This window comes from Lycorma delicatula, chromosome 7 (genome assembly GCF_047948215.1).
Source record: "Lycorma delicatula isolate Av1 chromosome 7, ASM4794821v1, whole genome shotgun sequence".
Lineage (NCBI taxonomy): Eukaryota > Metazoa > Arthropoda > Insecta > Hemiptera > Fulgoridae > Lycorma > Lycorma delicatula.
Genome location: NC_134461.1, coordinates 46,016,685 through 46,040,775, shown reverse-complemented (window position 1 = coordinate 46,040,775; position 24,091 = coordinate 46,016,685). Strand labels below are relative to the sequence as shown.

The following is a 24,091-nucleotide window of genomic DNA, read 5'->3' as shown; positions in this document are numbered from 1 at the left end:
ATCCTTTTGAGGTAACTTTTCCGGGCTATCCTAAACTTTTTGTTTTAAGGCTTAGTATCCTTAATACGTAACTACATTTCAGGCCTATCTCAAGTGGAATTGGGATTTTTGATTATTAAAGAGAGTTCGCAAACTAGTCTGTTGTTAATTATGGCAAAATAAGGAAACTAAACATGGGGTTAGAGAACATCTGAAGGTACTAATAGAAAAAAATCTAATTTGATTATAATATCGAGTAAAACAAGATAATTAAATACGATAAAAAATAAGATAACGCTAATTTAAATATTTCGAAACGAGATCTTTTATACTAAAGGTCGAAGAGATTTGTTTTATGTGGACTACAAAGATAGAAAGAATGGATAAAGTAAAGAAGACGTTTAAAACAGGTTAGGTACAAGGAAGAAAGAAAGCAAGCCTTAGTGCAGAAGAGGAATGTTCTACTATCAGAAAGATTAAGGTTACTGTCGTAATCTTACGACTAGCATATGTTTGTGATTACTTAAGTAAATGTTTGTATCCTATCAACATTCATGTTTCAAATAAGTGTGTATATTTTCTTTTACTAACTGCAATATGTACGAAGAAAATACTGAAATATATTCAACCTTCAACAGTATAAAACCATGTTTAATTTCCAAATACTGAAGAGCAAGATTGCTAATGGATGAATCAGTTAAAAAATTAAAAAAACAAATAGATAAACTAACAAACGTTTCTTATTTGTATCATTACAGTTCTTTTTTTTCGTAAAAATAAATAATTTTTACCACTAACCCCCACGTTTGTACCTAGGGTATTCGCAAATACTATTATTGTTCTCAATTAGGATGACTTCAATATTAAGAAATTTTTAGGCTATTAGGAAACAATAAAATTGTTATGCAACTCACTCACTGTGAGTAAATACGTAAAACTTAATACGTATTTGATACGTATTAATACGTCAAACTTAATACGTAAAACTGAATTTAATTCTCTTTGACCCTCCAGGTTCTTCTAGTGATAAAATTTTCGTCACAAATCAGCTGTTTAACAGTTGATTTTCCAAGTCGAATGTTCAAATCCTGTTAGTTATTACTTTTATATAGATTTGAATACTAGTCAGTAGAAACCCGGTTTACTTTGGGAGTTAGGATTCAATTAACCACACATTTTCGACTTAATTTTGCATACTTAATTTTGTATTTTTTTAGATTACATCTCGTTTACATATCATCTTTATCTGATTGAGCCATGGGATTACTTGTTGTTCATAAGCTGGAATAGATTTCATAGAACACATTAGGAATAGAAAATTAAAAAATTCCCTTTTATTATGAAAAATTGTAACATCCTTCTTTATGATGAAATTTTAAAAAAGCTGACCAACAAATTTTTTATTCTTTCCTGGCATTGGATATTTATTCTTATTTGACAAAAAAATAATGATACATGAAAAAGTTTTTAAAAGTTAAAAAAAAAGAATATTTTAATTCATAATTCAAAAAATCTGGTTAAACAGAAGCAATAATTAAAAATAGAACTTTTTTTGATTTTTGAGAAAGGTAGAAATTACGGTGCAATTTTAAAAAAAAATGTAATATAAACATTCACGCATGTACCGCGTTTAGTATAAAGCAGGGTTATGTTTAAAAAAATTTGTGAAAATGACTCCAATGAAACCCGCCCGGTAGAGATATTGATCCCAAACGTTTACCAACAAATTACCCTACATATCCGAGTCTGTGTACCAGATTTCATCAAATGTTTTTAAGCTTTCAAACACGTCAACACAAGTACATATGTATGTACGAACACTAGTTCCTTCATTTTTGTTTTTTGAGGTCCCTGGGTCATGAAATATCGAGATACTTTTTTTGACGGATTACCGTATTTTCCTTCTTACAGGATAGCTCTAGATTTATTATGCCAGTGAAGTAAAAACGATCATCCACCTTGTTTGAAAATTTTAAATAATTAAAATGTATTTAATACAGTTTGCTTTTTAATGATACCTATTTGTTAGTGCTAAGAGTATATTTAAAAGTTAAAATTTGAAAAAGTGACATTTGCTGAAAGTGCACTTCTATATGTGATACATGAAAAAAAAACTGAAAGAAAAAATGAAAAAAGAAAAACCGACAAAGATTAGATTGTAGAAAATTAAATAGACAATCAAACAAAAAATAGTTTGTTAGAATCAGAATATTTTTAGTTATTCTTACTGCTAAGCATTTTTCTTTTTATCTACATTTTTTTTAAATACATTTTCTTCTACAGTCATTTTACTAAATTTTTTATTATATTTTTTTTGACTAGGATTACTAAGAATGAACTCTTTCTTATGATGTCATGCACTCTGTACTTTATAATGACTACTCTTGGAACAGTGTTTTTTCTTTGAAGCGTATAAAAATGTCTGTGTGTGTGTATATATATATATGTGTGTGTGTATATACACACACGTATATAGTACTTCAATATTCCTTCGTCTTTAGACACACCTAACTTTTTTGTATTTTTCAATCATTTTTTTCTTTTTCAAGCATCTTTCAGTGACATACGTATATATCATCGATTGATGATTTTTTTTTAATTTTATGTTACATTTTACAACCTTTTTTATGGTCTTTTTTTACATAATATTTTCCCGATATTTTGTGATAAATTTTAAATTACCTTATTCAAATTTATAATATTTTAAAGACATTTTTGTGAACAACATAGCTCAGGTATAGTCTGTGCTAAATAAAGTATACTACTTCCTTCTTAATATTTTTCAATGCTTTTCATATGAAGCCAGCAAGAACTCTGATTAAATCATACCGAGGTTTAACATTCTTTACACTCGTATTTATGAATTGTGTGGTTTATTTATTAAAATTATTAAACAATTTTCTATAAGTAAATAAATATGTAGCAAATTTAAAAATTTACTTTTCTTCATATTTAAACTTCCTTTTACTCGTTAAGAAATTTTTAATTTAATTAAATTATTTATTCTCTCAGTAACAAGAATATCGTTCAGTCATCAGTTTTTCTCGTCCATGTTTTTTATGTTGAACGTCAGATAATTTTTTTTGGATAATATTTGTGCAAAAAATAAATTTTTAATGTAATTCGAGTAAATTTATAAATTAAACAGAATTTTAACCTAAAACCTTTCGGATAAAACATAGAGATGCTTCATTTATACCATGGAGTTCTTTGGTAGACTAGACAAGAATTGAATCTTGTAAAATTGGCAACAAATTTAAGTATTTTTTTCAGGGTCACCGACCTCCTTTTACAAGCAGAATAAAATTGTTTATTTAATCGTATGTAAATTCTGTTCAATTCACCTATCTCCGCTATACGCAATTTTAATAAATATTTATCATCTTTTTAACTTATTATCTTTAGAAAAACTGCTTTTTTATGTAGTGCGTTTCAAACTTAATAACTTTTGCCTGGATTTACAGATTTTGATGAAATTTGGCACAGAGTCTCGTTTACATAGGGAAATTTATTGATAAAGGTCTGGGGGTCAATTTTCTTAAAATTTTGTAAAAATAACCCTCACTTTATATTAAGTTCAGTCAGTGCTTGTCTGCATGGTTATCTTACTATTTTTTAAAAGAATTCTGTCCCAAAATTCCTCCCTTTCTCAAAAATTGAAAAAAGCTATTTTTTTATTTATTACATATTTTTTAACCGAATTTTAATTTTGTTTTTCTATAATAGTAGTGCAAACGGAAAAAATAGGGCAGTGTATAAATAATCTTAGGTAACTTTTTATTGATTGTGCATTTTTCAGTGGAATTGTTTTTAGTTTCTTCATTTAACATAGTAAATATAGACAAACCGAAAAGTTTATTGTATTAAAAATCATAAAGATAATCAAAATTTAAAAGTAACGATAAAATTTCTATTTTGTTATAAAATAAGTTATTAAGTAGTTATAAATAAAATTGTTATAAGATAATAATTACTATTATCTTTTCTGCTAAGATCACTATAGTTTTTACGTTGAGTACTGTTATCTTTCTTAGCGCGTCATTCTTTTTTATTCTTTTATTTTCTTTCATTATGATAAACGTACAAAGCTGAGAAAGGTAAGCAGTATTCAACATAGAAATTAGTTATAAATATTTATTATAAAGTTGATAAGTAATAATGACGAGAAGATCCAGTAAATACTAATTCTACTATTGTCATCTATTCTGATACGCTTCAGTAGAATTACTAATGCTATGAAATCGGTCAACTGTAAAACAGTTACAAGAACTGAACAGTCAGTAAACAATTAGTTATACTAATAATTAACCTTGCTGATTTTCCATTAATATATAATATACTATATTAAATTCGTAGATATTTTCGTTAACAATATTTAATTTTATTACAAACAATGAACATGTTTTGTTTATTAGAATTTTATAAATATATATATATATATATATATATAAAATTTATAACTTAGGTTGCAATTAAAACTGCATCGTTAGTAACCTGAATTGTGTACAGTTTTGTTATTCTACATTACATTGCAACGCAATAACTGATTGAAATACAGTTCAGTGGCTTTTTGATGACATATCATTATATTAGCTTAGCCTGTATGCTACGTTCAGAAAATGGAAACGATTTACTGAAAACATATATGTTTGTATTTATGGAAGTACATACATCAGCAAGATATGGTCTACGCAAATTTTGCATTAGTTTATTGTTGTTAAGTGCTTTAGTTGATACAATGAACGTTTTAAATGAAATGTAAAACTGTGTAATATACGCGAATTATAATATTCATCTCTTGAAATTTTTGGCTTAAAACGTGTGTGTAAAAATGAAAGAATGTTTTAATTAAAGTTGTTTATAAAAACTGCAAAATTGCAGTTTTATAAATAAAACTGAAGTATTGTGGATGAAAATTAAATTGATTTTCTTTTATGAAAAATGATAGTTTTTAATTCGATCGAATTTTTTTATATTTATGCCTTAACTTTCTACGACCCGATTTCGAATAAAAGCATACATGATATTACTTTCGGTCGCATAGTGAGATTGACGGTGGAGGGTGGTGAAAATGAATTTTATTCATGTTTTGTGGTATGAGTACTAAAATACCATTCACTTAAATTTGGGTTTCCATATTCATATATATATATATATATATATATATATATATATATATATATATATATGTGTGTGTGTGTGTGTGTGTGTGTGTGTGTGTGTGTGTGTGTGTAGGCTTATGGATAAAATTTAGTGGCTAGAAAATCTCCAAAATTATTAATTTCATTAAAATTTAGATGTACTCATAGTTAGTAGTATGAAGTTATGCATGCGAGAATTTGTTAAAGATTGTTTGAGCCGTTCTTGAGTTACCTTCATTGGTTTAACAAATTTGAAAATTTTGTCGCTCGAAAGTCTCCAAACCTACTTGATCAATTTCATTGAAATTTAGATGTGCTGTAGTAGTGTATTTGAACTTGTGCGTGTGAAAATTTGATGATGATTGGTTGAATCATTCTTGAGTTCAATTTAAAGTCGATAACAGACAACATAACCTCATGTTGACTTTGTGTTAGTGTATTTTTCGTACGCACTTATGCAGTGATGATCAACGCACTCACAGTGGTGAGTGAGTTTAAATTTGATGCTTGTGTGTAGAGTTTACTCGTTATTTTTAATTGTTTCATCAACTTATAGTTATAATAATTTTAATTTTCTTATAACAAAGAATATGTTTTAATATTAAGTTTTAAAAATTATATCTCTTAATTTTCTCATTTATTTTATGTATTCTATATTTCTTCCACAAAAATTATACAAAATGATATAAAAAATAATATACAAAATAAAATAAGAAAACTCTGACTTCTTGCGCAGAACTGCGCAAAAATTTTTATTCATTATTTTTTTACGAAGTTCTTCCAATACATTTCCTGTATCTTGGAATAATACTGAAACGAAAAGTTTCGTTTACTAACGACAATTTTATTATTGTTTGTTGAAATTATTGTTTAAGAGCTAGTGTTCGTTCAGGATCATGATGTATAATCTGATATAGATCTGATAATTAAAGTATTTTAAAACAAAATTTTAAGAAAATTAGTTGGAAGAAAATCTGCTTTTAACGTGCCTGTATATGTATAAAGTAAATTAAAAATGGATTTGATGAAAAACACAGTTTTATTTTATAATTTACCTGAATGTACAAACTTAAGGTAAACAAATTCGTATTTCTTATCCCACGATCTTAGGTTGTGCTTTTTTGCTTTGTCTTTCTTCAAAGCAGATTTTTTCGTTTACGGATTTTTTTTTTTGTAGGTCAATCAATATTTTATTACAATACAAATTTTTTAAGAAAAAAAGATTTAAAATTGTACATAACATGTAAAGTTAACATAAAAAATTGCGCAGCCAATAGGAGGAAGTTTAAATGTAGCGGAAATAACAAATACTGAAACATCCATCGATGATGTAAGGTGGTTCAGGAAGGTGCGTATTATAAGTACAAATTAACATATAGTAAGAGCTTTTTATTATAGACCTAGCCTATGAATGGAATGTTATAATAATAATAAAATCTTGAGAAAAAATTAAAACTTGTTCGAAAAGCTGAACCAATAAATTTCCTTTCGCAGAGTCAATAAATATACTTGATGAAATGAAGAATGTGATTTCTTCATGTAGATGGATGATATAAAAAGTACACCAGAAAGGAAACTCCTCTAAAACAGAAGGGAGCAGACTAAATTTTACCCGAGTTTATAAAGAAGTTAACAAAAGACAAACCAGAATGGTGTGAAAATCAAATTTTAATCCAGAAAAACAAAGATTTCAAAAATAACTATTTGAGAAATTTTTACAAACAATTTAAGCGAAAATTATATAAAAACTATCCTCCAAATCTCCAGCTATAAAACGAAAACACAAGACTAGCCCAAAACAACGCAGGGAACTGTAAAATACTGGCAACATTCTTCGAAAAATTATTGAATTGCGAGGAACCAGAAAAAAATGTAAAATTCTAAACAAACAACCACAAAAAATGTATAAAAACCAGAAGAAAGTTTTGAATTTCATACTAAAAACCACAACAAAGAAAATTCCAAATCTCCGAGTAGAGAAGAAATCCAAGAACCAATCTCAGAATTTAAAAATAAGAAAGCTTCCGGTGAAAATTTAACTTTATCACGACTTTGGAAAATAAACAAATTTTTTCCTAAAATTAAAAAAATCCGTATTCTGAACGAAACGTATACAGAGTGAAGATATCAACTGAACTGTTGCCGACTGGTTCAAATAAAAAGGTGGTTTTTCAACATGGAGGATCGTCAATCCCGTCTCCCGATCTGAAAAAATTATGCAAGTCATCAGGGATTATGATAATAAATACTTTAGAACTTATTTTCACTTTAAAAACAAATATTTCTAATTACATTAGTTATAATTTTTTTTTCGATTTACGATTAAAAAAATTCTTTTAAACTAGAGTTAGAACAAATATATTTTTAACTAAATAATAAAAGTTCGTCTCTGAATTAAAAAAAAAAAAAAAACTATAGAAATGTGGAAGTAGACGTTGATAAAAGTTTTGTAATTTAGTTTTACTGTTTTTAATAAAATAAATGGGACATATCACTGTTTTTTGAAACATAAAGTTTTAACAAACAAGTTGTTTAAACCTGTGAAACATAGTCGTCAAATACTATTCCTTCGGTAATAGCTGTTACTTATTTATCTATTTACTTGAGTTGTATGTTCTGCGTCATTTCTAGTTGTACGTATTTCTTTTTTTTTTTTTTAGAACTTTGTTCCAATTTATTATGCAACTTAATATAACGATATTGTAGAGTGTTTTAAGTAGAGCACAAATATTATATGTTTGTAATACAGACTGTTCTTTTGTTTGGTCCTTCCAGAATTTATTTATTTATTACTCATTCTTCTGTTAGTCACACGCTCATACAGACACACAAACACATAGCTCTTTTGTGTAGGACCTCCGACAAGGGCCCAGATGTGTTCTTGGAACAAACTAGTTACTCGTCTTGCCTTATTTCAATTCTAATTCCTAGGCAGCTCTGCCGAATCAAGAACCTTTCCCGGAAAGTAGGGCGCCGCCCCTTACTATAGCCTTTTCCAGTAAACAGCATTCTTGATGCATTTGTTTATTTATACAGTACGTTGTTGTCTTCTTTTTAATTAAAACGATTTCTGTCACACTTGTCCCGATTACATTTTGTATTGAAACTTATTGTGTATTGTTCATAGAAGTTGTTTCTTTAACTCTTCCGTCATTATTTAAGTTGAAATATTAACTACATCTCGATTAAATGTTAAATTTATACGTGGGATTTCCAGGATACCTGTTTTATTATGGTTGATGTTACAGGAAAATATACAAACGTTAAAATGTTTTTAAAAGGTATAAATTCCTTGAAAAGTTTCTTTCTTACAGAATTTTGTAGAATAAATTGTTTTTTTAGATATTCCTGAGCTCTTGAAAAATTATAATTACGAAGGATAAATCTGAAACAATATACTCGTTTTGTTGATAAATTTTGCGTAATTTTGAATGAAAAGAGAAAAAAATTTTTAAGTATTTTATATGCGGGTAAAGCTGAATCGATGACTGAACGCCATGTTGTTTCAGTATTGTTTCGTATGCACGGCAGTGCGTTGTTTTTTACCAACCGTATAAATAGGAAATTTAAATGAAAAAATTTAACGTTGCCGGCAGTCTAAATGCGGAACAAAAAATTGATGAGCATCTTTTCAGGTGTTATGTTTCGTAAGATGATAACCATCTAAGGTAAATTGGAAAGAGTAAAATATCTTTGGTTATACGTGCATGTAGCTTATACCCACTATAAGCCTGCAGTATAGGCTTATATTAGAGGCTACATTGCTGTGATATAAAATAAGTGTGTGAAGAACTGGAAATATTTGCCAGTGGCTAAAATTTGATTTTTCAATTTGATACGATCGTAGCTCGATGCATCCAAACAATATTTTTATTTTTTAAATTTTATGTTAGGTAAGTTATATAATATATATCCACTCAAGTTAGGAGCTGATGTAAACAAACTGCTCATGATGAAGGTTAGGTTACAAATTCATTTCTAGTCTCTAGTCGACAGACACAGCGTTTTTGTTTGTATCTCGGTACAACTAGGTGTCTGCCGTTACAGACACCTAGTTGTATCGAGACAACAGCAGAATGTAAAATCTACAAAGAAAACAGTAATATTTAAGATATACAAATGTAAATAGTTTTTCCTTTTTAAAATGTTTAGTTTTTAATTGGAAAACAAACAAACAAAACGCATCGTTTTGCGTAAAATAAAGATAACTAACAAGTTGACATAATTTAACATTTTGTATGTAACATTAATATTATAAATGCATCGTTTAATAACAGTGGAATGTACTGCGCTAATAATTTTCACTAAGCTCAAGGATACAGTCTACCAATAATAGAACAGAATTTATTTACATTAGTTCCAAACATTACCGGAATAAATTTCTTATATGATTATATTTATACATGACGAAGTTAATTTAAATATTTATTTTATTATTTGAAATATATTTATAATTTTACTAACCGGTCAAGGCGAGCGAAGCGAGCCCTTCCCGCCTAACCAATCCAGGGGGTGGGATTAATAACAATTAAAGGCTAAAAGCTCTCTTTCCTCCAACGTTTCCCTCGTTCTTAACATAGAAGCTCCTGCTACAGACGAACATATCCCTTTTGGTTCCTCTTTATATTACCCTAGAATATCTTACATATCGGGAGGAGTTAACGTAGATAGCTGAAAATCAGATATGTTATAAAACTCAGTGTCTCTATTTTTGCTTCGAAAGCGAAATCAAAAACGGTACTGAGTCGTCATACAGGAGGAGAAATCTACAACTTCACTCAAGGGGGCTACGGCCTCGATCTATGACCTTGTTCAATTGAAATTGAACAAGGTTGTTAACGGGATATTAGATTTGTTCAAAATAAATTTGTTTTTTTTCTGCATTAAGTAGATATTTTTATACAGTTTAACTTTTAATTTGTAATTATATTTTTATGCTTGTTTACTGTTTTCTTTAAAAAATAAAAATATTTTAAAGATATTCTTGTATATATATATATATATATATATATATAAACTTTCCTTTACATACTTTTATTTTTGTAAAACAGTTGGTCACGCTTATAATTGACAAAAAAAAAACACTTTTTAGCTACTTCATCACGATTTTGCTTTAACATAAATTACATAATGTAGCCAGCCTATTTGATGATTACTTTGTCACCATATCTTTTTAGTAATGATAACTGTATAGATAATAGCAGAATGTATAACTTACAAAGAAAAGGTTTCTTTTTACGATTTTTTTAATGTATCACAGTAATATTTAAGATATACAAATGTAAATATTTTTTCCTTTTTAAAATGTTTAGTTTTTTGTTTGAAAAAAATCCTTTTCAAGTATCGCGTTTAGATTTTTCTTTCAGTATTTCTTCACTAAAATTAATGGAAAATGTTTTCATACTCATAATAAATTTATAATATATTGTATAATAAATATAATATTTATACTAATATTATTGAAGTTTTCAAATTATTTGTCTTAAATTATATTATTGTTTCATCAATTTACTTATAATTATAACCATGTTACTGTTTTATTTTTGAATATATGAATACCGTGGTCACTTAAAATTGTTAACTAGTATATTATTAACTAGTGTAACAATAATGTTATAAAATCAAATCGATTTAGACTTAATTTTCACTAAATATTAAAATAATACACAATTAAAATAAAAGCAAATATACCCTACTAATTCTGAATATTCTTATTCGCTTCTAAATCAAAGTTTTATTACATCTTTTAAACAAAACTGGTTTCAATTAGCTTGGCTTTAACTGTCTTTTTCTTTGAAGTATTTCCTAGTCTTTAATTATTAATCATTTTTTCATTCGTATAAATAATAATGCAAGGTCTTTAAAAAATTCAGGTAAATCTTGTAAGTTTCATTGACAATATTTTACAAATATTTTTGCATTTAAGCGAAATGGACATGATATTACACTGTATAAAAATGTCATAGTTTCATTTTACATTGATTTAAATTCACATTCACACATACATACAAATTCTTAATAAATATATATATATTTTTTTTTAATCTGTCAATATAGCCTACACTTAATTTTTACTGTATTTCTGATGATATCCATTTTACTAAATCTTTTTTTTGTACTCAAGTAAATTAAGTTGTAAATAAAAATGTAGTTACAATTGGCCCAAATTATTAGTATTCTCGTTGATTCACTGTCTTACAGATGTAAGATTATGATGCTGTAGATCATTCAAATATATTTAAAAATATTATTAATTTTAATGTAACTGTTAGATTTGAATGCCATTAAGTACTGTGGTAGTCTCCTATGTAAAATCGCAAAGGAAGAAGCTAAAAGGTAACTGAAACTTAGCTCTGAAGTCACCCAGCTATTCAATGATTTCAGTTTACTAACATTTGGTTACATACCGCGATAGATGACATCTGATTCTACGTATTCTTTTAGAGGATAAGTCCTCTCAAAGTTTTTTTATTAAAAATAGTTTAGTGTCATACTTTTGTTGTTGAAGTTCACGTAATGACAAGGTAATGTCTCAGAATTAATCAGCCTGTGATGTTTTTTGTTATCTCCACTTCAGGGCTGAACCTGCTTTGATATGAAGGCAGCCCGAAGCGAAAATCATACGGATACAACATCGCGGACACCGTGTACCATGTCCATTCGGTTCGCAGCATAGTCCCTATGATTCTGACTGGGAAAATCGAGCTGAATTCCCTCTAACATGCTTCCCTATGCTGCAGGAACCGATCGCACAGAACAAAATGTTTTCTGAGGTATCCTGTTCCTCCCAGAGGGTCTCAACATCCGTCCGAACAGGTATGCTTTGAAGCATCCTTGACCATTAAGTAATTGGGTCTACTCGTACCCCAATTCTCTGTGCTTGCGATCCAGCCATGTGGTCCGATTTCAGCCTGTGGGATTATCTTCTCTTTGTCGACTGATCCCATGTCAGCCTGTGATTGGATAAATTAACTGTTGAACTACAATTGTATTTCAATTGGGATGATTGGCTAACCTGTTCTTTATATTAATAGTCTGATTTTCATTTTAATTATTTATGGAAAAGTTCGGGTTCTATTTTTCCCTGTTACTTTGTAAGGCGGTTTTCCGTCAATAATGTTCAAACGGTTGAATCGATTTTAACTAGAAATACTGAACGTATTTATTTTTGAGAATTCTAATTTATTTATATTTTACAGAAATTGGTAATCCAATCTAACCGAGAGACGCCTCCATATTCGGCTTATCATGCATCCACCACCTTACTGGTCTATAGGCAGCCACCTGTAATCAGATAAACCAAGGATTTTCTCAAGTTACAGCAGCCACAGCTTGAACAGCCTGCTCTTATCTACTGCATATTTCTGTTACCACAAATCGGTTAGAAGAGTTCAAGAATAGTTATTGAAACGAGATAATCTACCATTAGAGTGTGATCGTGAAACGAGATACTTAAAAGGAATTCTTCAAGGCATTTAAGTGGATGTCCATCCCGCCTTCTTATGAGAAATTGTAGCATCTGTACCCAGTATGGGAGCAATACATTAGTGATAACAATTTTGCATTAATCGCCATAAAGATAAATTGCAACGAAAACAAATTTTTCATTAAAAACTAAAGCATTACCTGAGAAAAAGCTACAGATTCCTAAAGGAACATTTTATATCGCATTTATTTAAATTTTTAAATTTGTTATTTGGCTAAATTGCTTACTCTAGTAATATTGTGTCCGGACGCTGATAACGACACTTCGTTGTGCGCCCAGGGAAAAAACATAACGGGACATCCTTGCCTTGAAATTATATAGTTTGTGAATATATCCAAGTGAACTATAAGTTTTCTTTAACTTGAAAATTAATTATATTCTATGCAAGAAAAATGTTGGCTTTATTTATGAACCATCTTATTGCTAATATACGATTTTATTCATCGATTTCAGATTTCGGTTAGTATTTTACTTTCCTATTTATTTTTCTTAAAACTAATAACAATAGATTATGTATTAAATTTACAAATTGTTTATTAAATGTAAGAAAGTGTTAAGAAGAATTTTTTGCATACCCTGGACAGTATAAGCGTTTAAAATAAAAGAAGTGGCTAAACTTATATCTGACAATGTAACTTCTTTGATACAGACTCCTCCTTTTTTAATACAGAATGTAGACGAAGTCTGCTGATCACAAAACTAGACTGCTAGTATAATTAATTTGGAGTAGCCTAATAATTTACTTTGCTCGCCGTATATTTATTTACCTCGTTTTTTATTCTCCATTATCGCATCATCTTCCCACTAACGAGTTCGTATTCTTTCTTTTTTATATTTATTTATTTATATTCATTTATCATCATACCTAATTTGGTAACTGCTGTTTGTCCGAGATTTAATAGTATTTTAATAAATCGTATTTTAACATTATACTCTTGCATTCCTTTACAACTAATTATGTTCTATTTAAAAATTGTTTTAATTTTTTTTGCGTACTTATTTTAGTATCATTTATAATTTAGATATTAAAACAATAAATAATAATGGTGAATAATTATAATTTATTCGAACTGAGGTCGGTAACCTTTTTTGGGGGCTCTGGCTGCTTAAATTTATGGTTGGAGGTGATTACTTTTTTATCTCGTGTTACTAACAGTAATCTGTTTATTGCTGGAATATCTAATCCATTGTGTCATTAAAGCTTGAATAAATCACACTAGTTTGTATTTATCACTCTGCGCCTTCCTTTTTAATCTTCACGCATTTTCCTACGCTTAAATTTCTTTTTAGATGCGAGTTAAAACTATTGTAGAACGCATTCTTTGCATTTTTATGTAATTTGTATTTTGTATTTCAAAATTTGATTATATTTTATGAAGTAATAAAAATAAATATATCATCACTTACAATATAAAAATTAAATGTATCTCTAATAGAAAAATATGTGTGTGATATGTTCTTTGGATATTTATAAATCATTTATTCGCATCACTTTTTTAATTTATAAACTGATTGGCTAAAATTTCGTTTGTACTCAAATCACCATAAATATTACAGGGTGATGTTAAAGTATGTAAATGGCTTCATATTTCAAACTTAGGGATACTAGAAGGTAGACAAAAGAGCGAATCTATATAGTTATTACAAAATTTTATTACTGCTTTATGGTGTGTTTGAGTTTTTGTCCGTCATCTTGGATGTGCCTCTTTGAATCAAACCTTTTTTTAAGTAAGAAGGTGGACATAATTTTAATGTAAAACTTTACGAGAAAAACGATCGCAAAAACCATTTCTCGATAAATGTCTTCGTTTTCAAGTTATAACCAATCAAAGTTGTAAAAACGAAATTGTAACGGGTTATATTTGCCGACACACATGACATTTAATAATTTCCTTCATGATAATTGTAAAAAAATTTTTTCGATAAGTTTTAAGAATGATCATTTGTAATGTTAACAATAATTTTTTTTACATTTAACAGCCATTTTTGTTATGTATATTTTGTATGGAATTGTTCCAGTTATTATGTTAAGACAAAAGAACATATCGGCTTATTTTAGAATAGTCATTTCGTTGTACGTTTTTCTTTTAAAAGATCGTTACTTTCTACATACTAAACAATTTTTTGTCTTTGATGTTTGTTTTGTAAATTTTAATGAACAATTTCAGGTGAATTAGGCGGTAAATAAATTACCTACAACCAATGAAAACCGTAAATCTCTTTGTGGAATATTTTGAATTTATAAAAATGTTATGTATCTTTTGTTACAGAAAAATTAAAAACAAAAATCTGTTTTTTGTATTGCTTTTTTTAACTATTCTTCCTCAAAATCTTTGTATTCTAAATAAATCATAATTTTCTCTCTTTTGTTTTTAATTTTTGTATGCTTGCGCCGCAAATTACAGACCCTTATTGTAAAAAAAGTACATAACAGTTGAAACAAAAACCGATTTTTACTTTCGTTAAGTAAATCAACTATTTTACCACAAATTTATAAAAAAATATGAAAGTTTACTATTCCTTCGTATACAAGAAAAAAAAATAATAAGCCTAGATTTTATTAACTTATATAATCGTTTTAATTAACTACCAAAGGATTAATTTTTAAAACGGACTTGTCTCTATTAAGATATGTTAATTCCTTTAGAAGAGACTGATTTAACAATTGAACATCTATCGTCGAAATTTTCTAGTGTTCTACATCTGCTGGATTGCTTAAATTAATTAATTGTGAGGCGACAACGTAGTGATATGTAACTTGTAATTTAATGAACAATTCATTTTACACATTTTAATCAGTTTTAGCTGCAGCTTAATTTACAGGTTTACCAATGTCGTAGTACTTTGTTTCTAATAGTCGCGTTATATTCTTTTGTAATGAATTTAAAGCTTTATAGCCTGCCTCATAACTGTAAAAAATCAATGGTAATCTTGTTCAGTCCCCAATTATCTTTAACTTGAATTCATTTGAAAATCTGAACGAAAGGTAAGAAAATTGCTTTTTTTATCTATCTTAGCTTAGTATTCTTCTGAAATAGGATATGTTTTTAGAATTTTTATTTTTATTTTTACTTGTTTATTAAACAAGTAATGATCATTTTTCAAGTATTAGCGACTTCATTCAAGAATGTTTATAAATAGTAATTGTTCGTTTTGAAAAACTAATAAATATAATGAAAAAATAGCGTTTATTACTTCACTGCTGAAAGGGATATTTGTAAATGATTTTTTTTTTACAAAAAATCCCATACCCCATTTTTTGACTGATTATCATACTTTTTCTTCTTGCAGCATAGCTCTAGGCCGTTGATGTCAAGAAAGTAAAAAGTTCTTAACTTTTTTGAATAAAATTTCCATAATGAAATGAAGTTATGTAATTTTATAAAAAAAGTGATCGGGAAATTAAGTCCTGATTTTTTACAGTTATTATGGAAAAGTTAATTGTTAAACCTATCTGTGAAGAATACCGTGACTATTGGTGTAAACGACATCTCGGTGAAATGTTACACTATTTGGTGGAGAAAGAAAATATTTTTTTTTTTAATTTAGTTTAATTACATGTATAACGTGACAAAGCACACCGAGCAACATGAGGCAGCAGCATAATAAACATTAAAAAATGTAAAAGATGTAAAAATAATAAATTATGTTTACATCTTCCTGTAGATAAATAATGACTCGTGTAGTCATTTTTACTGCATCTATTCCATTATATTATAATTATCTCCTTCTATCTAAGAATGTTTGTGTGTCCATTTGTCTTTTACATAGATGTACTTGCGGTTCTAAACGAGAGGAAAATACATTCCATTTTTGAAAAACTACCCCCACCACATAAGCAAAGTTTTAACTTGCAGCTTTGCGGTTTTTCCGAATATATCAAAAACTATGAGGAAATCGTCCAATTTAGGTAATTTTCTGGACGTCCATAAAATTTGCTAAAAAATGCAATTTTCCCTGCTCTGATAGCATTCTTAGTTCCAAAGTTTATTAATAACCAAATTTGAAAATTATTGCATAACTTTTTTTTTGTGTGTGTGTGTGTGTCAGCATTTCATCTGCTATTTTCTTTTCACCCATTTTCCACCTCGGTGTCTGTTTCATTCGCTCTGGGTTAGGCTAGAAAAAAAACCCCAAGCTGAAATTCAAGCAGCATCCAGAGCTGCCGAAACTGAAAATCAGACGAGCGTCGAACAGCTCAAGCTACACGTCAAGTACGCGTGCTTAGCCGCTAGTTATTATGTATTACAATCTACCATAATTATAACAGTAAATAATAGTTTTATCTACATAAAAAGATTTATTTGATATACACATATTTTATTGTTTTATTTAATTGACTATGTTGAGTTCTGATTACCTTTCTTAGCTTCATTCTTATACCACATGTTGACGCGTTTTGGAACCATTACATTGTCAAAACTATTGGCAATAAGTTTTAAGTGTTGGGAACTGAAATATCGGGAAACGAGGGGGTGAGGGACAGTTTGCCGTTCGCCCGTGCTTGCATTTGTGGGCAGTGGTGATGAAGTGCGGGGGCTCTCAAGCCCCTGAGCTAAAAGACTGACTCTCGGCGGGGCCGTCCCTCCGGGGGTGTCCCCGTTAGAGGCGAAGCACAATGGACCTAGTCCTGAGTAATGGAGGCCGAGAACGGCATAGCTGAGCCTGGTATTTCCCTCGTCTGGCGACTAGAGGCAAAGGCACCTCCCGGAATCGTGTTCAAGCTTAATTGGGGGTCTGGTTCCGGGAGGCAGGGGAAAAAGGTGAAGTGTACTCCACATAGAAACAAATAGTGGTGATCTTAGCAGAAATGATAATATTAATTATTATTTTAATAACAATTTTATTTACTTGAATTCATGATTAATAAATTTTGGCTTTCTATTTTTTTTATTATTATAATAAAATACACGTTTTATGTAAAAGGATAGAGTAAGGTAATAAAGTATCTCATTAAAAAAAAGAAATCGAATTATGTATGTATGTATGTAATATATTATTAATATTGAATGTTTTTTAAAAATAAATAGTACATCGTTTTTTACGCAGTTAAATTAATAATAGTATTAGTATTGAAAAATATCACGTACAGAAATTCTATAGGTCTATTTATCACAAGAAGATATTATACTAATGTCGTTAGATTCAAATAAACGAAGTTCAACAGACAGCCTGTTGCCAGTTATCTTTGTTGCTACGTTATCGTAATTTTTTAGTGTTATAACTATTATTATCTTACTGTTACATAACCATTTGAACAATTGTTAATTATGCAGTTACGAGCATTGTTGTGGTTATTACTATTATTATTATTTTCTAATCGGTTTAAACAGTCCCATCATTCAGGTCAATATGGTCTGTCTGTCGTTTGTTACAAAATGATTGATCAATATTATCCGATTATAGTGAGGATAGAATTATTAAAAGTAATTTAAATTTTTTTATTCAAATTTAAATTAGTGTATAAATGACAAATGATTGATAGTCTTGAGCCTTATTATTAAAACTTTTCTTGTTGTTTTACCACGTGTAGTAGTTACGTACTTATATTCTATATTTTTTATGAACTACTTAAAAAATAAAGACGTAATGATTATAAATAAATGTATTTGACTTATTAATTAATTATTTATCGTGTTAACATTTAAATTTTAAGTTTTCCTTTAACAAACAAATGATATAGTGGTAATTATGTAATAATATAAATGAGAAACCAAATAACAATAAGGATTGAAATTTTTATTAATAATTTAGGGAAGGTTGAAAAAAAGCAAAAAAAAAAGCTGATAACACAGTTGTAGGACATTGCTTACAACTGTGGGTTGTTTCTAATGCACGGCTTATACACACATCGACACACAACTTAATTAAAAATATTTATATAATTTTATTATTTAAATATGAGGGTTATTTTTTTTCAAGGTCTGATCGGTCACTAAATTAAAACCACAGTGAAAATAAAACATTTTTTATTTGTAACAAGTACTTACATAGTTACGCCATTTCTCTACATAGTCGCCACTCCGATTTAGACATTTGTCGTAGCTTGGTACCAACTTTCCAATACCCTCGTCATAGACCGGAGCCGCCTGTGTTTTTAGCCATGTTTCTACGCACACAGTTTGCGGTACTGAAGTCTCTCACTCACAATGGTGTAGAGAGCTGACCTTGAAATTTCAGGAAACTAATCACTCAATACAGAAATTGTGAACCGACGATTTTCTCGAATTGCCTCATCCACTCGCTCAACGAGATCATCGGTTGTCACTCGCTTCCTTCTCTGACCGCCTGCATCATGAACATCTGTACGTCCTGCTTTAAAGTTCCTGCACAATTGTCGCACTTTGCTGTCACTCATTGATAAGTTTCACCGTACGCATTACTTATTCGTCGATGAGTTTCAGCTGCATTACATCCCTCAGCCTGAAGAAATCGAATTACCGTACGCACTTCACACTTGGCGGGAGATGCTATTGTTGTAGACATGTTTACGTGCTAGCTGCGTGTTCAGAACTAAACGAAGTGACGCGGCGTGATTGAAGGTCATACTAGAGACGCTGCGCAACACATATGCGCATTTTTGCGTGGGTTTTTATTTCGCGACCGATCGGACCTTAAAAAAATAACCCTCGTATAATATTCTTTCGTTTATTTAATTCAGTTATTCTAACTAAAGCGCGTGCGCATGCCGTATTTAATTCGCGCGGGTATGGCGGTACTAGCGGTGACGGTCGGCACTAACTAATATAATTTCACAATTTACATAGAACAAATTTCGCTCGTGCGGTCGGCAGACTGGTGAGAGCATAACGCACCAGGTACTGTGTCAACCGGGGAATCGAGTTCCGAGACCCAGCCAAATCGAGTTACTTTTTTACACTTTAACCTGTGACATCATTACATAACAGTAGTTTAAATCATTTTTTAGGGGAACGATTTTGCAAAAAGGTTTTTGCAAATATTGTTATTTTTAATCGTGAAAAAATGTGTCTAAGAAAAATATGACCTTAATTAGGCGAAATCTGGAGATAATGAGGGTGACCTTGTTCAACAGCCTCACTCCCTTGACCTTTTAAGTTGAAAATTAAATGGCATCAATGCTCCATATATATATATAAGTAATCTGACCTAGTTTGGTTAAAATCGGTCTTGTAGTTCTGGAGATATAAGGTGATGTAGAGGCCAACACGGAACACACACCCACGTACATACGAACATTAACATCTGGGAAATTTCCATCCGGTTTTATGGGTTCCTTAGGTGTCAAAACGTCAAGGTACGATGAAAACCGCATATATCCAAATTGAACCAATTACAATACTTTTTTATCTTCTAGAGCTACAGCTCTGCTATAGCGCTAGATGGGAAAGAAATAAAGACGTAATGATTACAAATAAATCTGTTTGAGTCATTGGTTAATTATTTATTATTTAACTTTTAAATTTTAAGTTTTCTATTAACAAATAAATGATAATGATATAAATGAGAAACCAACTATTGTTAAGTATGATATTTTTATTAATAATTTAGGAAAGGTTGAAATAAATTAATCTGTTGTTATACCACTGGAGTATTGATAGTCAAGAGATACACATTCTTAGTGAAATATAACATTTTTCCCTCCCTAATGGCCGTTATAAAACGTAAGATTTTTTATGTACCCCTTCAACGAACATTAACGTAATTAATGAATTTCTCCATTATCTTGGTTAGTACATCCTAAAATAAAATTAAAAAAAAAAAAGATGGTACTGGAAAAAGTTTTTATCCTAATTTATCTTGTTCTTCTTAGTTTTTGAGAAAGCTCAGTTCTAAAATAAGGTTATATTGTGGAAAAAAAAATTAGTTTTAATTTTGCATTAAAAAAAATAATCTCGGTTGTGAAGATATTTTCGCTAATTAGGGATATTTGTGGGAAGTTTCACTGAGCTTGTCCTACTCGCTCGCTACTCTCTTTTCATTTTATTATTTTATTTTTTTTTTTTTTTTAGTTCCTCCTACTCTGTAATGACCGATTGACAATTATCGCCTTAAGGCTTTTTTTTTCAACTTACTACTTAACATCGATTTCTATGATTACTAATAGCATACCATTCTCTTTTACCGGTAGACTTAGTGACGACTTTCCAAGATGTTATCTCTTTTTATGAAAATAATAGCTAGGAATCTTGTTTAAATAATAACCTATAGAATGTGTTAGTTGTTAGAATATTAAATTAATTTCATGTTTCGATTTCGTGTTAACATTTTACAGGTTTAACCTGTTATTGTTGTTTTTCTTTACTATTATTATTCGACTACTAATTCTGTTTATTACGTTACTTTACATCTATTTGCTCGGGGTTGTTTTATATGCATTCATGCATATTTTTTTTTATCGACATGTATGTGTAGCTATATTTATATATGTTTACCGAAAGATACTATAGGCTACTTCTTTATGCTGATAATGTATTTCTTTTGAGTAAATTATCGGCATGATATTAATAAAATTAATATTAATTTAATTAATGCAGCTCCTCGTTTAAAAGTAGAATAAACATCTTTCTTTTCCGTCTTATTAATTTTACCTCCCTCTTCTCACTTTTTATTTATGGTTTTTTCAAGCTATTCTTTTACTTTAGAAAGAATTATTGTTACAGGTTTTTTTTTCTCTGAACGTAGGTGATTTTGTCTGTCAGTTAAGGATTAAAAAGTTATTCGTAAGCAAGTTTTTTTTTTTAACTGAACTAAAATCGAATAATTAATTAAAATTAAAAAATCAAATAATAAGTAAAGAAAAAAGTATTAATTCTAAACTAAAATTATGGTGCGTTTTTAAATTTAAAAAAAATCCCTTTCGGCACGCCGGAAGGCGGAAGTAGATTTCACCGGTGCTAAGTAGGGATATAAAAGATTTCCACCTTAACGTTAAGAAAAACTTCAAATTTACTCAAAACGGCAATGGTTGCTTGTAAAAAAAATTTTCACTTGTTTAGCATATTACAAGCCCCATCTTCTTACAATTCCACCAAAATGTTGGTCATCCCTTGCCGTAAGGGTTGGTCATATCAAAATTTGCTTCAGACAAAAGTTTTAGGTTAATGTTTAGAGGACTAACGATCACCTTAAACCGATTCGATACTGTTTCTATTAAGGGAGGTATGATTATTTTTTTCTTCGAAACCCCGTTTTTTCAACACCCTGAGCCAATCAATGGTTGGTGATATCAAAAATCTTTTCTTAGATAAGTTTTAGGTCCTTATCCAAAGAATAGTAGGAGCTTTAAACGAATTCAATATTTTACTTAATAATTTATAGCGATATTTTGTTTTTTCGAAAAAGCCCCCCACATTTCCACCCTCATGGTCCGATTTTGGCCGTTAACGAAACCCGATCGAGGTTTTGGGGCGAGTTATTTTTAAGAAACAATTTCCAAGTGATTGGCGCAAAATTACGGCAGTTATCATGTCTACAAGAGAGTGAAATATATATGTATATGTATATATAAAATTTTGAGGTGACGGTGGTTTTGGGGTCTGGGGGATGTGAAACGCGAAAATATGTCGAAATTTTCCGGAAGTCGAATCACGGTACCCATTACAATAGCTAGCTTTCTTATGAAATGTACCAAAAAAAAAAAAAACTATACGGATGTGATTTTGAGTAATGAGATTTCTTCCTAAGTAATACAATAAAAATGTGTGTGTCATACTGATATTATATTCTGGTTAACTATATACTATAAAACCTTTTTTAAATTATGTTTTTAATTGTATCATAAATTACTTTTTCTAGGATTCACTTTTGATAAGAAGGTCTTTTCACATTTAATGGTCTTTAAACTAAAATTATATCCTTACCCGTAAAATTATTTTATTGGCTAATAATTTACTCATTATGTGATCTGATCGAACTTGAGATACTGTATCTTCTTGCATAATGCGAACATTAGTAAACAAATTTATATGCGGTTTGCCTCAGTGCTGCTTTATATATACTGTATTATCTTATCTGGAAAGAAACTATCCGTCAGTGGGTCAATAAATCCTATTTGAATTGGTCGTCTTTTATTAGTATTCTTTATCAAAGAAATAATAGCAAACTAATGGTACAGAATGAATTTCCTTGAATTGATAAAGATAAATATTAAATAACGGAATTTAATTGATATATTTTTACATATTTCTCTATTTATTAATGACTATTAATTCGTTTGTAGGTTACCACATATCACCACTTACATATTCTCCATAAACCAAACAACCATAGAATCATTTTGGTTCGTAACTTGTTTTTTTTTGTGGATTTTCTCCAGTGGATAAGCATAGCTATTTCATTGAGGTTTTTGGGATTTCTTTGATTTGGAGTAAGACCACTTGAAAAATTGTTAGTCTGATGTGTGGGATAATTAAACAAAGTAATGTAATGAATGAAATAAAGTAATGAAAGTATGAGACTCTCTTATTTTTTTTTTAGTGTAAAAGTCTTTTTTTAGTAAAGTGTGAGACACTAGTTATTGGCATTATTATTATTATTATTATTATTATTGTGCATCGATCAAAATATAATATTTATCGATACGTAAGACCTCCCGAAAGTTACCTGATATGTTATACAGCTTTGTTGATTCAAGTATTTGCAGACAGCTGTTTCTCTTATTCATAAAGTTTACTGTACAGTATTATATCCCTGGATTATCAGGTTTGGACATATTTTTTAATTATAAGTGGTAATTGGGAGGCCAAGGTTCAAGGGTGGACTCTAGGTGAAAGAAAGAAAGAAAAAATTCGGCTACAAAATAAACATTTTAGAACTCGATTTAACCAAAAAAAATTTTAATTAAGTCAACATTGAAAATTCATATTCGAGATGAAAACACGTTTAACGAACTTTTTTTATATTGTTTATTTTTTTTAACATTATTTATTTTTTTTATGGCTAATTCTTTCAACATAATTTAATATTTAACTGCTGATCAAAGGTTATCAAAATTATACTGTATTTTACAGCATACGGCTTTAAGGTCATTAAAAATATTCTGTTTCTTGATTATGAATACTTAATATTGCTGGAAATTTTTAGAATTAGGTTTCACTTCTCAGGATTCGTTGACTGGAAATTATGTCGAATTATGATTCATCAGGTGTTAGAAATATGATAAAAGAAGAAGAAATTCATAACCGATAATACCTTTTATTAGGTTTCGTCATCAGGTTTAATCCGATTTAGTTTTTTTCTTCGGAGTATCAACATTATTACTTACGAATGTCCGGGTAATATAATCAAAGTTAATTTATTTTATTTATTTTTCTCTACAATTATTTTTTAAACTGTCAACTTTTTATACATGTGGTTAGCTTACTTTAAATCAATTTAATAGATTGCAAAAGCTTACCGATTAACTTAATACAACCTTTACTTCCGTATCAATGATAAGAAGTGGCATATTCGTAATTTTAATTAACGAGTTGTCTATTTTTCTTATAACAAAAATGGAGTCGTG

At 29.2% G+C, this 24,091-nt stretch overlaps 1 protein-coding gene across 2 annotated transcripts in view; it reads left to right on the top strand.

Annotated features, from left to right (window-relative positions):
- The window catches only part of cv-c (RhoGTPase activating protein), a 1,097,329-nt gene that overhangs the window by 1,014,484 nt on the left and 58,754 nt on the right, over positions 1 to 24,091 (top strand). The gene's annotated exons all lie outside the window — the stretch shown is intronic.